The 10,315-nt window shown below is 40.1% G+C and overlaps 1 pseudogene; it reads left to right on the plus strand.

Moving 5' to 3' along the window:
• Positions 1-9,749: 9,749 nt before the first annotated feature.
• LOC101358144 (lupus La protein homolog) overlaps positions 9,750-10,315 on the plus strand; it is a 2,041-nt pseudogene continuing 1,475 nt past the window's right edge.

Genomic DNA, 10,315 nt, shown 5'->3' on the forward strand with positions numbered 1-10,315 from the left:
CTGTATAAGACCACTATTATAAAAACGTAAGTAAAGGTTGAAACACAGAAGAAAACATTCTTTGATGGTTATGGGGGTGGGGAGGGAGGGTGAGGGTTATTCACTAACTAGATAGTAGATAAGAATCATATTAGGTGAAGGGAAGGACAGCACACACTACAGGGGAAGTCAGCACATCTGGACTAAACCAAAGCTAAGAAGTTTCCTGAGTACAATCAAATACTTTGAGAGACAGAGTAGCAGGGTACGGGTCTGGGGACCATGCTTTCAGGGGACATCTAGGTCAACTGGCATAGCAAAGCTTATTAAGAAAATGTTCTGCATCCTACTTTGGAGAGTGGCACCTGGGGTCTTAAAAGCTTGCAAGTGGCCATCTAAGATGTATCAATTGGTCCCAACAACTTGGAGTAGAGGAGAACGAAGACCATCAAAGACACAAGGAAAGTATTAGCTCAAGAGACAGAATGGGCCATATAAACCAGAGACTTCATCAGCCTGAGACCAAAGAACTAGAGGGTGCCTGGCTACCAATGAACTTCCTGACAGGGAACACAACAGAGTGTCCCTGATGGAAGAGTAGAAGGATTGGGTACACAACTCAAATTCTAGTAAGAAGACCAGACTTAATGGTCTGACTGAGACTGGAGGCACCCCGGAAAGCATGGCCCCTGGACTCTCTATCAGCCCAGAACTAAAACAATTTCCAAGGCCAACTCTTCAGAGAGGGATTGGACTGGACTGTGAGGCATAAAGTGATACTCGTGAAGAGTGTGCCTCTTAGTCAAGTAGATACAAGAGACCAAAGGGGCAGCTTCTGTCCAGAGGTGAGATGGGAAGGCAGAGAGAGTTAGGAGCTAGTTGAATGGTCTTGGGGAATCAGGGCGGAAAGGAGGAGTGTGCTGTCGCAGAATGGGGTGAGCGGTTGGGGTCTCATAACAATGTATGTATAAAAATTTTGTATGGGAGACTAACTTGAAATGTAAACTTCATTTAATTACAATAAAAAAAAATAAAAGCTATAGCAACTCTTCAGCCCTATGTCATAATTAGTCCTCAGTGACCTTGATTGCTTTTCCCATCCACAAGACGTCACATTAGTCCATTACATTGATGATATTATGCTGATTGGACCTAGTAAGGAAGAAGCGTCAATGACTCTGAACTTAGGTGTAAAACATTTGCATGCTAAAACTTGCTGCCATCAAGTCAATTCCGACTCATAGCAACCCTGTAGGACAGAGTAGAACTGCCCATAGGGTTTCCAAGGAGCTGCTGGTGGATTCGAACTGCCAAACTTTTGATTAGCAGCCAAGCTCTTAAGCACTGCACTACCAGGGCTCCTTTGCATGCTAGAGAGTGGGAAATTAATATGACAAATTCAGACGTCTTCCACCGCAGTAAAATTTCTAGAGGTCCAGTGATATGGGACATGTTGAGATATTCCTTCTAAAGTGAAGGTAAAGTTAATGTATCTGGCCCCTCCCACAACTAAAAAGGAGGCACAATGCCTGGTGGGCCTCTTTGGATTTTTGAGACAACATATTCCTTATTTGGGTGTGCTACTCCAGCCTATTTATCACGTGACTCGGAAAGCTGGTAGTTTTGAGTCTGGCCCAGAACAAGAGAAGGCTGTGTAACAGGTTCAGGCTGCTGTGCAAGCCGCTCTGCCACTTGGGCCATATGTTCCAGCGGATCCAGTGGTGCTTGAAGTGTCAGTAGCAGATAGAGATGCTGTTTGGAGTCTTTCACAGGCTGTTAGGATTTTGGAGCAAAGCCCTGCCATCCTCTGCAGATAACTACTCTCCTTTTGAGAAACAGCTTTTGGCTTGTTACTGGGCCTTAGTAGAGACTGACGCTTAACCATGGGTCACCAAGTCACCATGAAGCTTGAGCTGCCCATCATCAACTGGATATTGTCTGACCTCCAGATTCATAACTTCACATGTGCACAGCAGCACTCCATCATTAAACGCAAATGGCATATGCAAGATTGGGCTCGAGTAGGACCTGAAGGCACAAATAAGTTACATGAGGGAGTGGCCCAAATGTCCATGATCTCCACTCCTGTCACGTTACCTTCCATCTCCCAGTCTGCACTTATGGCCCTGTGGGGAGTATCTTATGATCAGTTGATTGAGGAAGAGAAAACTCGTGCCTGGTTTACAGATGGTTCTGTGTGAAATGCAGGCACCTCTCAAAAGTGGACAGCAGCAACACTACAGCCCCTTGCTGGGAACTCCCTGAAGGACAGTGGTGAAGGAAAATCCTCCCAATGGGCAGAACTTTGAGCAGTGCACCTGGTTGTTCACTTTGCTTGGAAGGAGAAATGGCCAGATGTGCGATTGTATACTGATTCATGGACTGTGGCCAATAGCTTGGCTGGATGGTTAGGGACTTGGAAGAAACACGATTGGAAAATTGGTGACAAGGAGGTATGGGGAAGAAGTATGTGGATAGATCTCTCTGAATGGGCCAAAGAAGTGAAGATATTTGTGCCTCATGTGAATGCTCACCAAAGGGTGACCTCAACAGAGGAGGATTTTAATAATCTGTTGAATAGCATGACCTGTTCTGTGAAAACCAGTCGTCCTCTTTTCCCAGCCACTCCCATCATTGCCCATTAGGCTCATGAACAAAGTGGCCATGGTGGCAAGGATGGAGGTTATGCATGGGCTCAGCAACATGGACTTCCACTCACCAAGGTCGACTTGGCTACAGACACTGCTGAGTGCCCAATCTTCCTACAAGGCCCTACACAATTTCACCTCCTTCTTCCAACACAGTGTGTGTGTGTGCGCGCACACATGCATGTTCATACACTTTGGTGCAATGAATTGTTTTTATATGGCCTTCCTAGCCATGGTCTTGTAACTCCCATGAAATGATTGGGTGGCCCACAATCTTGCAAAGGATTGGTCAATTTACTATGTAAATAGTGGCTTGAAAATCCACCCAATAGGACTGAGACCCTTGCGGTCCATCTAGGGGATTTGTTGGTTTTGCCATTCTGCTAGGCTTATATAAGGGCCAATCCCTTATAATTCCTTATAGTGAGGTTCAGGAGGCCCTCACTACCATCAAGAAGAGTACAGAGCAGAGCGTATCCTTTGGACCCAGGGCCCCTGCACTAAGAACCTCCAAGACCCAGAAGAAAGAGCTGTAACATTGAAGACAGAGAGACAGTGGGCTGGTCAGCCCATGGAGAAAGAATTGGATGACTCTGTGCAGGAGGTTTACCTGCTGCTAAAGAGCTGTAACATTTGCCGTGCAGGTCAGAGGCCTGAGTGTGTCCCAGGCAACACATCTCTCCCCCGGGCAGCCTTGTGGGAAGGGCCCAGCTACAGAAGCTTGGGAGATCCTGTGCAGGGGTCTTCCCACTGGCGAGGAAACTCCTAGTAATGCCCAACAGCAGGGTATAAGCCTGGAGAACCATGCAGGCCCCCAAGCGGCATGGTGGTAGCTAGAGGCAGCAGTGACACGAACACAGCAACAGACCTGAACCACAGCGCTGGTCCAACGACATAAGAATGGACATGCGTAATTTGGGGAAGGGTAAGTAGATCTCCTTTGAGAATCTGTTGTTGTTTACTGTTTGCTTTCTATCAATAATAATAATGGCTTTCAGTTTGCCAATGCTGTGTAAGTGTGTCATGTGTCCGGCTCAATCATAGATGAACGTAGTACCCATGGAATGAGTGATGCCAGTGGATTTACGTGCCTCATTCCTAGCAGTCTTATGGCTGCCTGAGAGTTTGAGGCACAGACTGTCTGCATGTGCAATGAAGATAGAGAGGCATACACGTGCACATGCACACACAGACACATGCAATTTATTCTTTGACCTCAACCCTATCCCTCTCTCGTTTCTGCTTCAAACTACATTGGATGTCTTGCTGTTCCTTGAACATGCCAGGCATAATCTTGCTGCAGAGTCTTTGCACTGGCTGTTTCCTTTACCTAGAATGCTCTGCCTCCAGATTTCTAAATAGATTACTCCTTTAAGTTTTTGTTGAAATGTTACCTCTCAGTGAGATCATCTCTTTACAATTACACTCCCCTCCCTCACCCCACATACACACTTCTGACTCTCTTCCCTACTTAACTTATCTCCATTTCTAATATACTATTTCTCTCCCCTACACTACAATGGAAGCTCCATGAGGGCAGGTGTTTTGTTTTGTTTACTGCTATATCCTCAGCAAAGAGAACTGTATCTGGCAAAAATAAGGCACTCAATAAATATTTGTTGAATGAATCAATGAATGAAAAGAAAGATAAGGAAAAGAAGACAAGAAAAAGGAAACTTCAGAAAATATTCCAGTTTTAGGAAGATAAAGCCAAATAGTGGCCAAGACACCAATTTTCTTCTTGCTCTCATTCTTACTTTATTTGATGGGGTAGATGAGGAAGATCACGATAAGTACTGCATTTGTTACAGCACTTGAACATTTTCAAAATGCTTTTATATACAGTGGCTCATTTGATCAAAATGTTGGACTGCATTTCTAGAGATGAGGTCTACCAGTAGAATGTGGCAATTTTATATTTACATTGTATTTCTCATTTAAACATTAAATTTCTACAGAAAATAGCCCATTTACTTATCAAACAACTGAGACTTTCAAGTTATTGTGTTTCAAGAAGTCTGGCTTCCTCACTGTTTTCTATTTAGTCCTGTCTTTATGCCTTTACTCATGCTGTTCCCCTCATCAGGAATGCTTTCCCTGTCTCAATCTATCTAAATGCAATTAATTCTGCAAGGTTCAGTGTTAAAGGTGTAGCAGGGGAACAACATACTAGTATTGATTAATGAATGAATTCCACTATTCATCAATTACAGATTTCACCTGAGAAATCCTATTTATTGGTAGTGTGAAGAGAACTAAATGTAGCCTTTACCAGAAAGGTAGGATTGTCTGGTTCATCTCTGTTTCTACAATGCTCAGTGGTTTTACCATGAACCATTCCTGGCACATGGAGGGTACTCAATTAATATTTTATGTTTGAATAAATGAATGATTCTGAGTCTCTGTATAGTCAGAATGCAATTTAATTTTGCCTTGAACCATTAAAAAATGATACCACATCAACACGTATACACTGAGTTAGAGAACAATCACCACTTCATGACACGGCATGTTTTCATATTCCCACATCCTCTAAACATACAGCCTCCTAATTGCATCCTGCACTACCCCACAGTATGGGTGCTTTGTGCAGATCTCCTCTCTGTGTAACCATGGCAATGCTGTCTACTCATACTTGAAGTGTCTTGAAGAAGAGGGCGGTGAATGTTAACTCCTTGTATGATGACTTGATAACTTGCTTTGCATTCAGGGAGACCTTGGACATTTTGTTTTTTAAATAATCAAAATCAGAACACTTCTTCTGTTTCTTCCATGAAATAAAACACCTATTTACAGAACAAACTAGAATAAAATTATAGACCCCAAACTGTCACTTGAAGGCACCGTCTGGCTCTGAAATCTGGGGATGAAGGACTCAAGGATTGTCCTTAGAACTTCTATTTTCATCTAAAATCTAAATATTGGCAATGGAATTCATGTCACCATTTTGCTCAGAGAAAATCATGTTATAGACAGTGCTGAGAGTACAGAGGATACAAGTGTAGTGCATCCTGAACATTTTGTCTCTGCATAGGTTCCAGCTATGACATGTGGCCAAGCCCTCTATGGCAAGGAGGCATTTTTCCCTCCAGGGTTTGCATTTATTTGTCATATGAATATTTGGATGCTGCCAGAATCCCACCCACATGCCACTAGTCTGATCAATTTCAAGCCAACTCTTCCCTTTACTGTTAATTGGAAATACAAGGCATGATCAAATACCAAATAAGGCCAGCTGTCTTGCTGTCTTTTAAACACACATGCATGCACATCCATATTCTGATAATTTATAAAAGATTTTTAAATCATACACTCTTTGCACTTCAGATCTGTTCATGATTATGTCATTGTATAAACAATCTGTGAGAAATTCACAGATATTTTGTGTTAAAAATTACTCATAATTGCATTTCAATTAGTTTAATTATTGATCTATTGCAGGTACATTTTTCACAAAAAAGTCCTCATTTTCTTTAGGAAGAACATATAGAATTTGGATGTAAACTAAAACTCAGTTCAAAATAATACAACTAACATTTTTCAGGTTTATTTTAAAAAGTGATAAAGAAATCCAAGTTAGGGCAAGTTGATAGTTTATTCTAAACTTATAGCATCTTCAAAGAAAGATAAATAGAATTTGGTTCATTTCTATGTCAGTCTTTATTTTAACTTGAAATGGCTTATGTGTTGAAATTTCAGCATTATATAGAATCTAAAGACTACAAAGAATGAAAAATTATAACCTTCAGTATGGATTACACCTTAACATAAGGAAAATAAAAATCCTGACAACTGAACCAATAAGCAACATCATGATAAATGGAGAAAAGATTGAAGTTGTCAATGATTTCATTTTACTTGGATCCACAATCAACACCCATGGAAGCAGCAGTCAATAAATCAAACAAAGTATTGAACTGGACAAATCTGTTGCAAAAGACCTCTTTAAAGTGTTAAAAAGCAAAGATGTCACCTTGAGGACTAAGATGTGCTTGACCCAAGACATGGTATTTTCAATCGCCTCATATGCATGTGAAAGCTGGACAATGAATAAGGAAGGCCAAAGAAGAATTGATGCCTTTGAATTATGTTGTTGGAGAAGAATATGGAATATACCATGGACTGCCAGAAGAATGAAAAAGTCTGTCTTGGAAGAAGTACAGCCAGAATGCTCCTTAGAAATGAGGATGGCGAGACTTCATCTCACGTACTTTGGACATGTTATCAGAGGGACCAGTCTCTGGAGAAGGACATCATGCTTGGTAAAGTACAGCGTCAGCAAAATAAAGGAAGGCCGTCAATGAGATGGACTGACACAGTGGCTGTAACAACGGGTTCAAACCCAACAATGATTGTGAGGATGGTGCAGGACGGGGCAGTGTTTTGTTCTATTGTACGTAGGGTCACTATGAGTTGGAACCAACTCAACTACACCTAACAACAACAACAACAACAAACCCTTCTGGACAGAAATTTTATTTTTTTGGCTTATTTCTACGTAATTTACCATCTTGAAACCATCATGTATATCTATGATTCTATGTATCTCTGATTCTAGAAATGTTGATATAGACTTTTAAATTTAATTTCTTTTTCAATGAGAATGTCTGAAATACTAATAATACGGCTTATCAAATATAGCTTCAAAAGTAAAGATTTTTGTTGACAAAGCCATTCTAGTCCACAGTTAGATTACCAAAACAAAAAGTGTAAATAGTTAACATTGTCACTGCTTAAAAAATATGGGTCATTTTTCAATACGAGATGATTTGTGAAAAGATAATAAGGGTTCTTTCAAAGATGGGTTTGAAAGTATACACATATTTTAACATGTGTTCTATATAAAACTTTCCTATTGACTCAAATCCACCACTCATCTGTCAGTTTGTCATACAGTGGTGGCTTGTGTGTTACTATGATGCTGGAAACCATGCCTCAGGTATTTCAAATACCAGCAGAGTCACCCGTGGTGGACAGGTTTCAGGAGAGCTTCCAGACTAACAAATATGAGGAAGAAAAGCCTGGAGATCTACTTCAGAAAATTAGAAAATGAAAACCTTAGGGAGAACAACAGAACATTGTCTGACTGGTTTGCTTTGAAAACATCATCAGGAAAGATCAATCACTGGAGGATGACATCATGTTGGTGAAGTAGAGGGCCAGTGAGGCTAGAGAGATACTCAGTGAGGTGGATTGACACAGTAGTTGCAGTAATCAACTCAAACATGCTGGAGATCTTGAGAAGGACATAGGACTGGGCAGCATTTTGTTCTGTTGTATATGAGGTTGCGTGAGTCAAACTGACTCAATGGAAGCTGTCTATCTATCTATCTATTTATCCATCTATTATCTATCTATCCAAATGTACTGTGTTTCTATAGAAGAAATGCCATTTATGCTACTATGGATACCGATATCTTGAAGTTCCAAATCCTAACTTTAGAGGTATGTGCATCAAGTGGATACTATTTGTCAGTGATAAGAAAACATTTATTTTACTTTCTTCTTGCACTGTCAATAATCACTATTTCCAAAAGTTAGAATATACATGGAATAACTACCTTTTCTTAGTACAATAGGCAATGCAGAAAACAAAGATTTATAGAGTTGAAGACCCAATTTGGACAAACAGTAAATGAGCAAAAGCAATGAGGGCACATCTTCATTAAGTTTCCATTTCTATATTACAAGGAGTAGGGAACATTGCACCTATGGCCCAAAATTTAACATTTCTTTTCTTTCTGTCTTTCTTGAATTTGTTAACCACTAACGTTTCCTAATAATACCTAGTTTTCCTGGTTTCATCAAGGAATCCACATTCAGGGGAAAGTGACATATTTTTGTAGGGTTGAATGTTCTGATTCCATTTGATTTCCTACAGTGAGTGCTCTCAAGAGACTTCTGGGACGGATAGTAATTTTGAAAGGATACCTCTTGTGTGTACATTCTTCCTTTTTCTACTATTCCGTTTCCTCAGGTCAAGGAATCCAATCTCTAAACTAAGGTTAAATGAAAATTAATGGCAGATCTAAACTTCAAAAAAAAAAAAAGATAATAAGGGGGTGACATCACCAAAAATGGTAGAGTAAGGAATACCAAAAATTTGTCCTTCCATAAAAGCAATGAAAAAAACTGGCAAAATTTGTCAAAATCAACTTTTTTCAGTACTCTGGAAACTAACCAAAGTCTTGCAGCAACATGGGGAGAATCTAGTTAAGAAAAATGGCTCAATCTCAGTAAGAACAAAGAGCTTTGTGGCATTTTAACTTACTATAATCCCACCTTCTACTCCTCAGTTCTGTGGCAACCTTAAAAAATAACAGCCCACATTCCCAGTACTGGAGGAAGCAGAGTAAGGCTGGAGATCTTTCAAAGCTTTATTAATTTATTTAATTAAGACTCATTATCTGACATGACTAGTAGCTCATGGAAGACCTCACTTGAAAGATTTGTCTTTATTTGACCTCACTTAAATTTGCCCAGTGCTAAAAGTTTCCCCCAGGGATAGGAAGGGGAAGTTTATTTAATATTTTAACATCAGGGTTTCCTTAGGTAATAGATAAAAGATGCAGAAAACAATAGAGCAGCCAGGGAGCCTAAAAGGAAAAGCTGAGGAACGAGATGTCCACTGGGGCTTTGAAAAACTCTGGCATATTCCTGAGAGGCTGGAAGTCCACGCACATGTGTAGGGTTTTGCACATGCCCAAGAAAGACCTGAGAAGGCCATAATCTCTCACCTCTCACTGAATTTGAGGTTTTGCACAAGCAAGAAGTGAAGGCTAAGGTAGACCTGTAAACTGCTTACAAGAGTATTGAAAACAGACCCCACCACACACACAGAGCCCCTAGAAAAAGACTGGGAGATTTACCAGTTCCAGGCATTTAAGGAATACCCTCTCCAATCATTAGTGAACTAATAAGCTAATTAGGTAGAGACTTGAGTGGCCACAGATGACAAATATATAGACTTTAAAGAATTAGTTCAGAAGGGTCACTAAACAAACAAACAACAACTAGAAGAAATAACAACAGGGAAGTCTACACATTGCTGTCACCACTACTGATCCTGTGGAACACCTCTGTGGAACCAGTATCATAAAGGAAAATTTTCAGATAGTAACAATGGTGGAAAATGATGATAGTGAAGAAAAGGCTGTGCTCAAAGTCAAAATCTGACATCCAATTGAGTATTATTTTGGCAAATTAATTTTCCATGGGACAAGTTTTTAAAGGGACAGATCAAACTGGATAAACTGGGTACCTTTGGAGATAATGATAAAATTAAACAAGCTAAACAGTCTAACAACAGATTTTAATGTAATAGTAGAAGCATTGAGCAAATCAAAGGTAGAACTCATGGAAATAAGTGAAGATAAAACTAAAATCAACAGCAATCCTCAACAAGACCCAAATCGTTGAGATAATACAACGTATCTTCTCTGACCACAACGCCATCAAGGTAAAAATTAACAACAGGAAGAGCAAGAAAAGAAAATTAATTACATGGAAACTGAATGAAACCTTGCTTACAAACCACTGGGTAATAGAAAAAATCAGAGACGGAACCAAAAAATTCCTAGAATCAAACGAGAATGAAAACACATCATACCAAAACCTTTCGGACACAGTAAAAGCAGTCCTCAAAGGACAATTTATAGGAATAGATGCACACATCAAAAAAGAAGAAA

The sequence above is a fragment of the Trichechus manatus genome, unplaced genomic scaffold (genome assembly GCF_000243295.1).
Source record: "Trichechus manatus latirostris isolate Lorelei unplaced genomic scaffold, TriManLat1.0 scaffold00046, whole genome shotgun sequence".
In the NCBI taxonomy this organism is placed as follows: domain Eukaryota; kingdom Metazoa; phylum Chordata; class Mammalia; order Sirenia; family Trichechidae; genus Trichechus; species Trichechus manatus.